At 35.9% G+C, this 12,512-nt stretch overlaps 1 protein-coding gene across 2 annotated transcripts in view; it reads right to left on the minus strand.

Annotated features, from left to right (window-relative positions):
• kcnj10a (potassium inwardly rectifying channel subfamily J member 10a) overlaps positions 1 to 9,939 on the minus strand; it is a 52,343-nt gene extending 42,404 nt beyond the window's left edge. The window contains exons 1-2 of one of the 2 annotated variants that reach the window (XM_052138408.1): positions 9,747 to 9,939; positions 9,430 to 9,647 (exon numbers count right to left, since the gene is read on the minus strand). The gene's annotated coding sequence lies outside the window, so the exon portion shown is untranslated. Of the gene's footprint in view, positions 1 to 9,429 lie in introns of both variants that reach the window. The other variant, XM_052138417.1, reaches the window with a different exon arrangement.
• Positions 9,940 to 12,512: the final 2,573 nt, after the last annotated feature.

The following is a 12,512-nucleotide window of genomic DNA, read 5'->3' on the forward strand; positions in this document are numbered from 1 at the left end:
ACTGAACAATTAGAAATGGCAAAGTGTATTATGATTTTGTTATTATGTTTATTATTATCTCTGTATGTCGCCTTGAATAGGTTTCATTCAAGCTGTCAAATAAAAAAAAAGACTTACTTGTAACTGAAAATACATTGTATAGATTATATGAAAGATACAATACAATACACAATATATCATCCAGTGATGGCTAGAGTAAATAATCTATGTCCTGTGATAATGATTTGGGTCAAATTTAATGGAGAACTATGCAAGTTGCGGCGCTGCATTTGAGCGAATTTGAATTTTAGAACGTGCCATTTCGTCCACTGGATGCATACAGTGTGCAACCTCCTTTATGTTACCGTGCCACTCACACTTTTCCAAAGTTGTATTGAGAAATATGTTTAAAGATACAAAGACTATTGTGCAATGAACAGCCCTATTTATATCTGAAGAAACGCAGCTATGGATTGATAATTATCGGAAACATTTTTATTATCGATATGTGAAAAAGGCATCGATCCCAAGTCTAGAAAACTTCCATGGAGTTTAAACATAAGGTGTTGTAGGAAGTTGCCAGGTATTTGCTATGCAGTTTTAGGTGTTCTAAGTGTTATTTGTATTGTGTTGCTATGTGGTTGCTAGAGGGTTCTGAGTGAATGCTAGGGCGTTGTTTGGTGGTTGCTTACTGGTCAAAGTCAAAAGTTTATGACATCGGCTGTTTTATCGTCTGCCAGGCGACAACAGCAAGTACGATTTTTGCTTAGAAAAGTAAAACCTAACCTCTCTGCAACAACTGACTTTTTTTTTTTTTTCAAAATCCCTAACCTTGAGCAATAGTGATGCTTTACTTGATTATGTCATGTGGGACTCATACACTCTAGTTTATGTTACAGAAATTTGCTTCTGACATAAAAATAAAGGTTTTTGAAAAAACAACTGATCCAACCATTCAGGATAAGTGTGAGAAACCTGTCACCTTATCATGTTCAGAATAACTAGGTCACCTGGTAGCATTTTGAAAGAAATGGCACATTTGAGGAGAGAGCTAGAGCACTAAAAGATGTGTATCGTTAAAGCAAAAAGAGCCACAGTTAGGGGCACTCAAGCTACTCTCAACAGTACCTAAAAAAACAACTTCTCTGAGTGAAAGTAGCTTTCACAGCGATCTTTATCGCAGTCATGTGAGCGCATCCTTCCCTCCTGAGATTTATGTATGCCAGGATGAGGTACAGAGCTGGGTTTGGGGGCCTGACCCTGGTGGTCCGTTAGTATTTTTTCAACTCTACATTCAGACCTCCCAACTGCCTAAGCACATTAAATGTCCTTCATTCACACAGTGAAAGCAGTTGCCCTTTATAATTTAAAGGCTGGTCATCAATGCTGACCAACTCTCATGTCATGCTCAGTTGGTGCGGGTAAGAAGTGACAAGGGTGACTTATTCACCATCCAAAAATACAAAAAGGAGAACGGATCTTGGAAATGAGGCTTGGAATGAATCAGAGATGAAAAGAAAAACACAAGGTTTTTCCGTATTCTCTACATTCTTCTGTTACATTGAAGAAGACATTTCTCATCCTTTCATTTTTAAGCTTAATATATACTAAAGAACATCAAGGTGCTGCTTGGAGAGTTATTCAAATGACAAAACCTTCATGGCTAATGTGTCCACTCTTCTTTTCTCTTGTTCATTTACTTATGTCCCCTCACAATTTCATAGTGATCAAAGTAAACCGAATCTTTCTACAAACGTTTTCTTCTGTGCGTTTATGAATATCCACTCTTAAATTTGGGATAAAAGAGATGCAAGCAACTCAACTGTATATACTAAAAGTAAACATGAAATCAGCATATTTACTTTCTTACTGTAATGCACATTTTGGGTTTTATTGTGCATGATTTATCTATGCATGTTATTCCAAAGACAAAAAATGTCTTTGTCATCTTTTATCAAAATGTAATAGCTCACTCTGCCACTGAAACTATATAAAAAAATAAATAATAATAATTTGTCAACATAAAATGTGTCCTTTTTCATATAAATCAGATGGTGGAATTAAAATGAGTTGTAAACTGGGTTTTATGTTGACTTTAAAAATTAAGGTTCCAATAGAACCAACAGTGGTTTTACAGCTTGATGCCACTTGATCTTTGGAATCTTTGTTGAAAGTACCCAGAAACCAAAACACTGATCTGAAGAACCAACAATGAAACATAAAAACTGTTACATCTCCATGGAGCCATATAGTCAATCCAAGAACCTTATGCAGCAAAATATATCAGTGGTAAAAAAGAAGGCTGTGTGCATGTAAGAGGTCCGAGCAAACACTGAATGACCTTTATTTTAAAAAAAGATTGCAGAGTTCTGAGGTTTCACTGAACTGTTGAGGATGTGCATAAGTAAACAGACAATTAAATTAAAGGTTGCAACAATGTTTCAAACTGTGCACAGATTTGCCAAGATACTGAAGTCTGCAATCAAAAGTCAGAGTCCTCAATATGAACTCATTTAATTACCCCAAGTCATGTTATCACCACTAAAGGCCTATTCACACCAAATTCATTATACATTTGCAAAAGGAACTGCAGATGAAAGGTCTATTCACACCGAGACACCGAGGTGCATTTTTAAGCATTCAGCTGTCAATGCATGAGATTAATATATTTAACGCTATTAAAGGAATAGTTCACCCAAAAAAGAAAATTCTCTTATAATTTACTCACCCTAATGCCATCCCAAATGTGTATGACTTTCCTTCTATTGCTGAACAAATGCACATTTTTGGAAGAATATCTCAGCTCTGTTGTTCCATAAAATGCAAATGAATGGGTACCAATCATTTCACACCTATCATATCACTTCAGAAGTGTGGGTGAGAAACAGATAAGTATTTAAAGGAATAGTTCACCCAAAAATGAAAATTAGCTGATCATTTACTCACCCTCAGGCCATCCAAGATGTATCTTGCAGTTTCTCTCTTCATCAAAACAGAATTTAAGATTTTTAGGATTTCATTTCAGGCCTCCTCCTTTAAACAGTTCAATTGAATGTACTCCATTTTTTGAAGGTCCAAAATGCATATTTAGGGTGCATAAAAATAATCCACACGATTCCAGTCGACAAATAAAGTTCTTCTGAACCCAAGTAATTGTTTTTTTTTTAGAAACAAAGCAATAATTATGTAGTTTTTAACTACAAATATTCACATCCGTACATCTCTGTGATGCGCGCTCATGAGAGGGATGACGTAAACTCGTTGGTAAGGTCACGTGTCACATGGAAGAGGAGTCAGGAAGCTCCTGATATATGCTATCGATGAAAAGTTTATATTTTCCCAGCGTGCATTTTCTTTGGGGTTTCTGAAAGTTGAAGCATCCAGGATACACATCCCAAACGATCTTGTAAACAATGACGCTCATGATTATGTATATGCTATCGATGAAAAGTTTATATTTTCCCAGCGTGCATTTTCTTTGGGAGAATCCCATTTTAAGAATCATTTCTATCATAACTGAAGCTTTAATGTAGGAGGAAGTACTTAAAGACTATCAGTTTTAATCTCATTAGAAACTGATCAAAAGGTAAATGAACAGAAGAGGATTCAGAGTAATCAATAACTTAAATTATTAAAATAAAAGAATAATCAGAAAGAATTTAGAGCTTTAATCTAAATCAGAGGTCAACTTAAAATTGGAGTCAGATTAATATAAAATTGGAGTCAGATAAAATTAATAACGGGATGAATTTGTAAAGTGCAAATTATTAACAATAATTGCTTTACTTCAGTGATCAGAAAAGAGAGAACAACGCAGAAACCTTCAAGGGGCAAATCTATATTTTTAGCAGTTTTGCCTGCCATTTTACATCACCTTCATGCCACTTCACTGTCAAGTCTTCACTGTATTTGCTCTTGATCTTCATCGATATCTGTTTAGTGTTTATCCTGTTGTTTTGCCTGTTACCTCTTCTTCAGTTTGTGAAGCTTCTCTTCTGTGTGATATCACCTGTACCATTGATCTCTCAGTAAACGCTCTCGCACTTGGTTTCACTAACTACAACTTGTGTTCTTTGAATTCCTGACAGTCATATAGCCTATATATTTCTGCTAAAGAAAAAGCACAAGTAGATAACACAATGGCATTGCTCCGAAAAAAAGGATGGTTTATTACTACAGTAATGCTTTTTTATTATTATTATTTGGAAATGATTTTTTATTTTATATTGTTTTGAAATTGTTTAGGACTGTTTTGGTTTGTGAACAGCGCTTGGTCTGTGGTCTGTGCAAGTTTCTCTTGTAAACAATGACACGCTTCCTGCCTCCTCCTCCACGCGTGATTTAATGAGCTTACGTCATCCCTCTCATGAGCGCATGTCACAGAAATATACGGAAGTGAACATTTGTAGTTAAAAAGTATATAAGTATTGTTTTGTTTTGTTTCTAAAAATAATCAATCATTTGGGTTCAGAAGAACTTTATTTGTCGACTGGAGTTGTGTGGATTATTTTGATGCACCCTAAATATGCATTTTGGACCTTCAAAAAATGGAGTACATTCACTTGCATTGTTTAAAGGAGGAGGCCTGAAATGAAATCCTAAAAATCTTAAATTCTGTTTTGATGAAGAGAGAAACTCTTGGATCATCTTGGATGGCCTGAGAGTGAGTAATTTATCAGCAAATGTTCATTTTTGGGTGAATCATTCCTTTAAGTCCTCTAATCTCCACTTTCACTTTCTTTTGTTTTTGGCATTCACATTCTTCATTCACATTGCCACCTACTGGGCAGGGATGATAATATATAGTAAAAAAGGACTTAAATATTGATCTGTTTCATACCCACACCTATCATATCACTTCGGAAGTAATGGATTTAACCACCAGAGTCATATGGATTACTTTTATGCTGCTTTTATGTTCTTTTTGGAACTTAAAATGTTTTTTACCCATTCACTTGCATTGTCAGTACCCACTGAGCTGAAATATACTTCTAAAATCTTTGTTCAGCATGAGGGTGAGTAAATGAGAGAATTTGTTTTATTTTTGGGTGAACTATTCCTTTAATGCAGTTATAAGTGTTTTATTATGTTCTTTCCATATTTTTGATGCATTTAGAGGAATATAGAATCTCAGTTTTTTTGTGCAATTGAGATGAGTAAAGAGTGCTGAGAGCAGTTACTCACCTCAATCTGGGTGGAGTAAAAGTCTCAGTTGCCTCCGCTTCTGAGACTGTCAATCCGTGCTTCTTATCATGTGGCTCACTGTGCATGACACCGCAAAGACTCCGCATGTGGAGGCTCATGCTAAACTCCACGATCCATGCACAACTTACCATGCACCCCATTGAGAGCAAGAACCACTAATTATGACCACGAGTAGGTTACCCCATGTGATTCTACCTTTCCTAGCAACCAGCCAATTTGGTTGCTTAGGAGACCTGGCTGGAGTCACTCTGGATTCAAACTCGCGACACTAGGGGTTGTAGTCAGGGTCAATACTTGCTGAGCTACCCAGGCCCCCTACCCATGTCTTCTGTCTTTATATTTATGCATGTATATTCCAAACGGTATATTCCAGCATCTCGTTTTTAACGCCTGGATAATATAACACAATGTACATTTAGTAAAACTGGTATAGCATAAAATATGACACATAACATTTAAAATAATAGAAAAGAAGACACAGCCTCATGGATTTATTTAATTATTGCATATTTGTACTGAATTCAGGGTTTCTTGTGCGTGTTGAGAAAAAGAGCACGTTACAGGAACACTTTGTTATATCCATGCAATAAAAATATCAGTGGGTTGCAGCAATTTTTTTGTCTACACTTGCTGTAAAATATTGCACGTAAAGAGTCTTATGCAATATTTCAAGCTTAATAAAAACGAATTGCCAAACCTCACTGCTATTTTTAATGTCTGGGTAATATAACAGGCGCAGTAATGTACAGTACATATTAAATAATGTATATTAAGACAAAACACCAGTTATATTATATATTACGAGGTATCAGCACATTACATAAATATTCTCATAAAGAATGTGTTTACAGCTTCTATATTATTTATTTACTGCATATTTGCATTGAATTGTGCGTGAGATGAGTAAAAGAGCACTGTACCTGTTTTTGCTAATATCTCTAGACTCTTACCCTATTTCAACAATTGTCTAGTTTGTGTCTATTTTTATTGCTCCAAAGGAACTATAAAATGTATATGTTATATTTTCTTCTAGGCAGGATATAATTCATTCATAAAATCATTGTTTCTTATGAACCCACACAAACAAAAGAGGTGCTATCTCAGGGAGGTTACATTAGGAATTGCTTTTAAGGGTAAATTTATTCATTCAGGACATTCTGTTCCTCTCCATTCCACTCGCTGTATTCTTGTTTAAAAGTCAAAATAATAGTTTTATCTCACTCAGCTTCTGCCTTTTGGAGCAAATCAAATAAATAAAGTAAATGAATGAGTACCAGGGAGATCTGATACGCTCTCCCCTCTCTGACCTCTCTCACTCTTGCTCTCTCTCTCTCTAGTGCTGGACTCACACTGAGAGAATGAATAGGTATCTGTCTGGATCCCTGTGCTCTGCATACTAACTCTGGATGAGAGGGAGGAGGTTGTCCCTCGCCAAGGCACGTGTTATAAGCCAAGTGTACACACAGCTGACCCTTGAACTCCAGCAAGTATGCACCCACATGCATATACACATACAGTAGAGACACTATTCAAATGTTTAGACGCACTTGACTGAATTCATGTTTTTAAAAGGTCAAAAAAGTTTATGTTTAAATGCTTGTTATTAGTTTTGTGGCCAAAATAAATTTACAAAACTACATATTTATTTATTTATATAAATGAGTTGGACTGGAGAGTCAATGGGAGAGCTGGCTACTTTGAAGAAGCTTAAATGTAAGACAGTTCTGGTATTTTTAATGAAGAAATGAAGGCTGTCGTGACAAGTGTTTTATAGAGTGCCTACGCAGAGTTTACAAATTGTCTTGTCTTTTTTCTGCACTTTTCTTCTCACTTTCTCTCCTCCCTTAATCTATTTCTCTCTCACTCAGTGTCCTGTATACACAAGAATCCTTTTGTTTGGAGAGGAGATGAAAGAGACAAAAGCCACCATTGAAAAATACAACACTGCGTGTATGTGTGTAAAAGAGAGAGAGAGAGAGAGAGTAAGAGAGTGAGAGAAAGGAAGGAATGACATCAAGAGATGGATAGAAAACAGACCAATATTAAAACTCGCTCATTAGTATTCTGCGGTTGTGAGAACCTTTATTTTCCTCTGTTCACCAGATCCAATGCAATTCTAACAGTCTCCAAACTCCACACACATTAACACTGACCACTCAAGTATACTTGACTTCTTTGATCTACTGCAAAGTGTTGTGGAAATCACTCCACGAACAATTAGAGTCACTCAACAGAGTGACAATCAGCATTTTGTCATTCTGCCTGTGTTATTGGATAGTTATGTCCATTTTATGCATTCTTATTGAATGGATAAATGCCTTTTCTCTTTGGCTGTGTTAATAGGTCAGAATAAACAGGTTGAAATAGATGAGAGAAAATAAGCAGCATAAAAAAAAACAACAACAAAAAAAAAGAGTCATAGGAGGAAATCCAAGAACTTCCTCTGTCTTTGCCAGTTCTTATGTTTGCCAGATAGAGCCGTGGGGAGCATATCAGATCAGTCAAATCAAAAAATAGCCACACAATGTTGTGTTTCAGTCAAAGTGAATGAAATTGTTGTAGAAGCAGTTGGCTACTATTCAACTGAGTTACATTTTCTTTTGAAAGGTGATGGGATTTTGGAAGTTCAAAAAAAGTTGTTTATCTCTGAAATAAATGATCATTATTATATATATGCATTTTTTTTTTGTTTTTGTTTTTTTGTTTTTTATCAAGCCATTATCATTAGGGTACAATGGGACTAAAGGAACCTGGGGTAAAAGACACATTTGATTTTATTTTCTTCCAAAACACTAAATAGCGACAAGAACTACCACAGCACTTTCCTAAACACCTGTTTGTTACTATGCGCTGCTAAATATTCCTGGTCCATGAGATTATTGTGTGCAGTGTAAAGTTTGATTTGAAGGTAATTTGAGCTAAAAATGTATCACTTTTAAAATCTTGCAAATGTATGTAGCTAATGAAAATACATGAAATTATCATATTTAATTTGAGCAAAAATACATACTTGTCATTTTAAGTTTTGTCAATGGTGAATATATCAAAAGACTTTTAATAACTCCAATAATTCCATAACTGAAAAGATAGTAGTTGGGGTAAAAAGCCCCCCTGTTGCAGGGGTTAAAGGCCCCTATAAAACACATTTATTTTCATAAGTGAAGGAATAGATTTAATATGAAGAATATTCAAAAGGGGCTCACACTGACTGATCCAATCACAATGGAGATTAATTTGTTTATAGAATACTTGAGATGTTATTAAATGCTAAATGTGATTGAAATAAACAGGAAATTGTTAACCCTTCTCTGAAGTAGATACCTTGAATAAGGACTATCTTAGTCATTGTTACTCAAAAAAGCATCTTGCTATCTCAAAAGTATTTGCATAAATTGACACATTTTTCCCTATAACTACTATCCCAATATTTACACGATATCACTATAACCTCGCTGGGTCTGGGATAAAAGGCCCCCTTGCCACCTTTTTTTAAAAATAATAATAATAATAATAATTTTAATCAAAACAACCTTTTGTTATTATTTGTTTGTTTTTTTTTTTTCAAACAAATTATGTTGTTTAATCATTAATGAATAAAAAATAAATGTATTTTTTTGATACACTTTGTGACCAGAAAAAAAAGCACATTTTCCTTAAGGTGTGCCTTTAGACCCCTTGTAACCTACATGTGTAACAAGAAGTGTTCACTGTCAAGTTTCACTCCAAAATAATTGGTTTCCCTTATTTGTTCCTTACATGATTGTTATGAACACTAAACATCATTAAACTCAGAGTGACACACGATATTGTTTCAAAATAAGGACATTGACGCAGTTGAACACAATCTTCATATTATAACTAACTAATTCTACTGTCTATGATCATCCAACACTAAAGCTTAATTTCTTTGTAATAACATTTTACAATTCTATATATTTCACAATATTAAGTATTAAGTAAATATATATATATACAACTGCTCAAACATTGATGCCAATCTCATATGGGCAACAGTTGGCAGCCTTTGCAAAGATCTTCTACTCACAGAGTAATTCCACATATTTTTGAGCATGAGAAAAAAATGGTTATTTAAAAATTGCATAGCTTAATCAAGATAATAACAGCACACTGTTTTGTTTCTGCATTAGGTTCTTTTTTTTAATGAACACTGTCGAAAAAAAATACTGTCAGGCCTCACAAGTGCAGGTTTCAGAATCTATTTTGAAGGTTTTCTTCAGCACTTACCTTTCACTGTGGACTTGAATGACGAGCTCTCTATGTGCAATTCAGAAACGTTCACTCCTACAGTATTTCCCAATTTCAGGAAACATCAGATGAGAAATTGGGGCTCAGAAAGCATTAAGAACAAAGAGATGCGCGTTTCTGACAGCTTTGTCAACATCGTTCGCGCAAGAAGTGTGACAAGAACTCTCCGAGTTCTTAGACTTCCACATGTTTATCATCTAAATAAACAAAATAACAATAAATAATAAGGTTAAAAAACGTATAAATATAGGCTATATATGTATATGTTATATCAAAACTGGTCAAAGTTGACTAACTGTATATAATAGGCTCGACCCGAACAATAAGTTAAGTGTCAGTCGGTGCCGGTCCCTGTCGCACATTACCGATTTATTATGTAATGCCCTCCCTCTCTCTCTCTCTCTCTCTCTCTCTCTCTCTCTCTCTCTCTCTCTCTCTCTCTCTGTCAATGGTTAAGTTTTGTCAGTAGCTCCGACTCAAATGTTTCTAGTCTCATATCAACCTGGCCTTTCATTGTGGATGAAAATACGCAGCGTCTCAGCACTACTTAATTCATGAATTCAGTGGCCCCTCCGCTCCTCCTTCCCACCCCCTGTGTGTCCTTCTGTAAACAGAGCCCTCCGCTGTTCAGCCTTTGTACATTTTTCTACTTGATGTAAATGTCTAAATGAAAAACAGAAACTGTGTGTTGCTATATTGTTCGTAGGACACATGCGTTATTGATAATTGCGACCTCTGTTACTAGAGTTCTGTACCGGTTTTCCCCCTCACTTTCGCTGCGCTGTCCAAACGAAATTTGCGACTTTTTCAGTGACATCACTTTGAAGTCAATCCATGTCCGCTCAATCCAATAGCCGACAGGTGCAAACCTTTTAATAGAGGCTCTGAAGAGGGCTTTCTGTTATTGTTATTAATTAGAGCGATAGCTTATTATTGATATTATTATGTAACACCGCTAGTAATAAAATGTAAAAGAATATAAACATGTAATAAATTTAATTTATCTAAAGCGAATTATTTTAATTTAAGCAGAATATGGCTAGGAAAATCGTAATAAATAAATACAAACTGTAGAAAGGAATTAAATAGCCTAATTATTTTAATATTTATAACCTAATATTTTCGGTGATGTGTGATTTTTTTTTTCCTTTTTTTTTTTTTCTTTATTTAAAGTTCTCAATAACAAGCTACATTTATCATGCAGTAGTTAATAATCTATGAAACAATTAATGCCCCTGTTTTTGTTCTGACACTTTTCACAGTTGTGGTGGCTCTGACATTTAACAGGTTCAGATATTTGCCCTTACAGAATGGCTGTCAGTAATACCATCTAATGAAAAGAAATTATTTACACTCTAAAGGCTATTTCCAAAAGCAGAAATCTTGTTGTGGCTGGAGTACAATTTACAGCGTACCCTGCTGAACGGGGCATGAATCTTCATATCTTGACTTGCGGAACTCTCTTTCACACGCGCATCAATCTTGAGTTCCCGCCCATCTGCCAAGGTGCATAATTTTCCCGCCTCATCATGTCAGGGGCCCCGGAACATTCCAAATGTGGGGATAGTCCTACTAATTTTGAGAAAACGATCAGATAAACTTTTGTATAGGCCTACAAATACAATTAGCAAGGGTTATTGCACATTATTTAGCCTGTTTTCGATAATAAAGATGGACGCATGGTTATATGTGTAGAATTATTAAACAGCCAATATCAACCCAGTTTATAAACCGGAAAACAACAACCCTTGAAAAGGTGAGGAAATCTGTCACTGATGGATGAATATGCAAATGAGAGGATGTAGATACACAACAGAAGAAAAGATGGATGGAAGAGAACAGGATTAAGTGCAAAAAGGAAGGAGGTGTGAGGTGAAGTAATCCAGTCAGGACACTGTTTGGCTTGACCAAGCTTGCTCGGAAGTGTATTTCTTCCCTTTTTGCTTCCCTTTCTTTGTTGATCCTTTTCTCTGGCATACTTTGTATTTTGAACACATGGTTCTCTTGCTTTCTCCCAATCAAGGCTACATATATTATCAGACATTCAATATTCAACATAAAAAATCATGCAATTATCAAATCAGACAATCATGTGGCAGCAGTGCAATGCATAAAATCATGCAGATACAGGTCATGACCTTCAGTTAATGTTTACATCAACCATCAGAATGGGGAAAAAATGATCTCAGTGCTTTCGACTGTGGCATGAATGTTGGTGCCAGAAAAACTGGTTTGAATATTTCTGTAACCACTGATCTCCTGGGATTTTCACTCACAACTGTCTCTAGAGTTTACTCAGAATAGTACCAAAACCAATAAACATTCAGTGAGCGGTAGTTCGACGGCAGGGCTGGACTGGTAATCTGGCATGGTCATTTTCCCGGTGGGCCAATGCAGTTTGGGGCTATTCAGGGGCGGAATGGCCTTTGTGATAACTGAGTGGGCCGGTGGGTCGGCCGCGAAACATGCTGAATGGGCCGCGATAAGCTAAAATGAGCCGTTGCGTTATGCAGAACGGACCACAAAACAGCGCTGCGATATGCAGAAAAGGTCTGCAATCAACAACCATGGATGTGCACGTCAAGAGCAGACATGTAAGGATACCTGCAATTGCTTAACTTGAGTCTGAAGACTTTATTTCTTTCTTTATTTGTCTAAACCCCTGAAGATAAATAGTCTAGTACTTGTAGTGCGTATGCGCCAGTGTGCAGTTTATGTGTGCTCAGTCAAATTAAGTATATTTTGAAAAGCTAGTGTTCAAGAGTACACAGACTCTGAGCGTTTGCATTAAAATCTAGGTATACTTTGGACTTTAGAGCCTCAATGACTACATCTTTATTTGTCTAAACAAGTTCAATATGGGGCCGAGTATGGCTGCTGCGTTGCAAACTCCGACCCAATATTGCAGTTTGTTTTGTCTACAATTCTTATGTTTTTTGTCTTGGATGCTGTCTGCCTTATTGTCTTAGATAGATAAACGCTTTTGGACATTGGTTCTGCAATAGCACACTGGCAACCGGACTAAAAAGACCTCAGTGCCAACCCGCTGTTTTCAAACATGA

Source organism: Xyrauchen texanus, chromosome 2 (genome assembly GCF_025860055.1).
Source record: "Xyrauchen texanus isolate HMW12.3.18 chromosome 2, RBS_HiC_50CHRs, whole genome shotgun sequence".
Classification (NCBI taxonomy): domain Eukaryota; kingdom Metazoa; phylum Chordata; class Actinopteri; order Cypriniformes; family Catostomidae; genus Xyrauchen; species Xyrauchen texanus.